Source organism: Salmo salar, chromosome ssa05, assembly GCF_905237065.1.
Source record: "Salmo salar chromosome ssa05, Ssal_v3.1, whole genome shotgun sequence".
Lineage (NCBI taxonomy): Eukaryota > Metazoa > Chordata > Actinopteri > Salmoniformes > Salmonidae > Salmo > Salmo salar.
In genome coordinates, this window is record NC_059446.1 from 26,351,436 (window position 1) to 26,353,831 (window position 2,396).

A 2,396-nucleotide genomic window follows, 5' to 3' on the forward strand; every position below is an offset into this window, starting at 1 on the left:
TTCGCTCGGTCCTTCTTCTCTACTTTTGCTTGGTGTCAGTCTCTCCCACGGTGTGCCACTGTGCTCCTTTTATTTGGCCTCCACGGCTGGTTGGCACTTTCCTCTAATTACCTCCACTTAGAACTGTCCGTGTCGGGGTGCCCAGCTCCTGTATTCCCAGCAGAGGGAGCCAACGTCGCCTCACGTACCTCCCCTCTATTACCATCCCCGGGGTAGATCTCCTGGGATACCACACTTGATAAATCAGACACGTTCTAAAACACTGTGTTAGTGCACGTGAAGTCTCATTTCCATGAAGAACCACCCTAAATGACCATTTATGGTCACAAACCTTCCCTTTAAAGCTGCAAGAAATGGCACTAATTTCTGTCTGCCAACATGGAGAAATCAAAGAAAAAAAACATTTGATCACCAAAGTGGAAGCAAAACAAGCCATACTTTTTGGAGCCCTCAGCAATGGCTTGTCAAATAGAGGAAACATATTGCTTGGGAGCAGGTTAGAGCTGTGGTAAATTCTGCCTCATCTGAGTGCAGAACAGTTAATGCAATTAAAAGGAAATGGTTTGATTTGAAAACATGTGCAAAAAATATATATATATATATATATATATATATATATATATATATATATGATCCACAAAAGGGATATAGGTGCAACAGGAGGAGGGCAGAGTGACTCTTCACTGTCTGCTATGGACCAGCACATTGGCACCATAATTAGAGAGACCTCAGTGTCTGGCATCATTTGTGATGGTGTTACTGAGGAACCTCTCCCTGACCCTGAAGGAATACCAGACACACCAACTGATGGTGTTACTGAGGAACCTCTCCCTGACCCTGAAGGAATACCAGACACACCAACTGATGGTGTTACTGAGGAACCTCTCCCAGACCCTGAAGGAATACCAGACACACCAACTGATGGTGTTACTGAGGAACCTCTCCCAGACCCTGAAGGAATACCAGACACACCAACTGATGGTGTTACTGAGGAACCTCTCCCAGACCCTGAAGGAATACCAGACACACCAACTGATGGTGTTACTGAGGAACCTCTCCCAGACCCTGAAGGAATACCAGACACACCAACTGATGATAAGTCAAGCTTTATTTTCGCAACCATATTCAATCATGGACCACATCTAAATATTTTTTTCTTGACAATAAATATAACAAATATATATATAACAAAAATAACAAAGCATGAAATCTTGACAGATGTGGGTGATTTTCCTGACCCCTCATCCCCAGGCCTACCAAAAGGGTGTCCTCTTTGGCGAGCGCTTCAGCTGCACCGCATGTTTTGACTGACGCAGTCCTGAAACAACAAGAAGAGATCAACACATCAAACAGACTCAAACAGCAGCTGGAGGATGTATGCAACGGCCAGAGAGAGATAAATCAATTATTGAAATAACTTGTTGATTGTGTCAAACATGTGAGACAAATTCTGGTGCAATGTAAATGTGTTTTCGTTGTCGATTTGATTACAATATTTGGAAGAACAGATACCTAAAACCGTTGTATGATATTGACTCTTGTCCTCAGTGCCAGGGCTATGGGTGGTGGGAAACACTCCCTGTCAGGCATGGGCTCACCGGGTCTGGGTAGATCATTCAGTGGAATGCCATTTTTGATTGCAGTGTTGTGGAGCACACTGCAAGCCTTGACAATGTAGCAAACCTAAAAAGGTATTTGCACATTGTATTACATTCACATAATGGCATTTGAAGGAATGTCATTTCAGAGGCAAACCTTGCTAGGCTGGTATTGCAGTGTGCCTCCTGTCCCAGACAAGCAGAGCCAACACCCTTTCAGCAGGCCTATGGTGCGCTCCACAGTTCTGGTGCATGCGTGGGCTTGGTTGTACCTTGCCTCTTGTTGGTTTGAAGGGTTTGTGAGGGGAGTCATCAGCCATGTTTTTAATGGGTACCCCCGGTTTCCTGCAGTTATGAACATAACATTCAGATATTGTTTCCCAGTAGAGGTCAAACATGGCAAATAAAACCTTGCAAATAAAACATAAGTCACTTACCAATAAGCCATCCATCCTCAACAGCTCATTCCTGGAGGTTAAGGCCAACTGAACTGTTCTGCACAATGAATGAATCATGTGTCCCACCTGGCCACTTGGCCACTACATTCAACAAAGCCAAATGTGAATCACAGATGACCTGCACATTGACAGAATGGAAACCTTTTCTGTTGGCGAAGTTGAATTTGTTCAATGATGGTGCTTTTACTGCGATGTGGGTGCAGTCAATAGCTCCAATGACATTAGGAAATCCAGCTATGGTATGGAAATCCCTTTTCACTCTGGCCTGTGGCACAGCAGTGTACAGAAACTGTATGTATTGTGGGGTCAATGAAATAATGCCATGAAGGACTGCAGGCAA

The 2,396-nt window shown here is 44.2% G+C and overlaps 1 long non-coding RNA gene across 1 annotated transcript; it reads right to left on the reverse strand.

Moving 5' to 3' along the window:
* Positions 1–1,179: 1,179 nt before the first annotated feature.
* LOC106604544 (uncharacterized) lies at positions 1,180–2,396 on the reverse strand. Its single transcript, XR_001328687.2, has 3 exons — positions 1,756–2,396; positions 1,513–1,683; positions 1,180–1,318 (listed from the first exon to the last, which is right to left on the reverse strand). It is a non-coding gene; the product is annotated as an uncharacterized lncRNA (long non-coding RNA).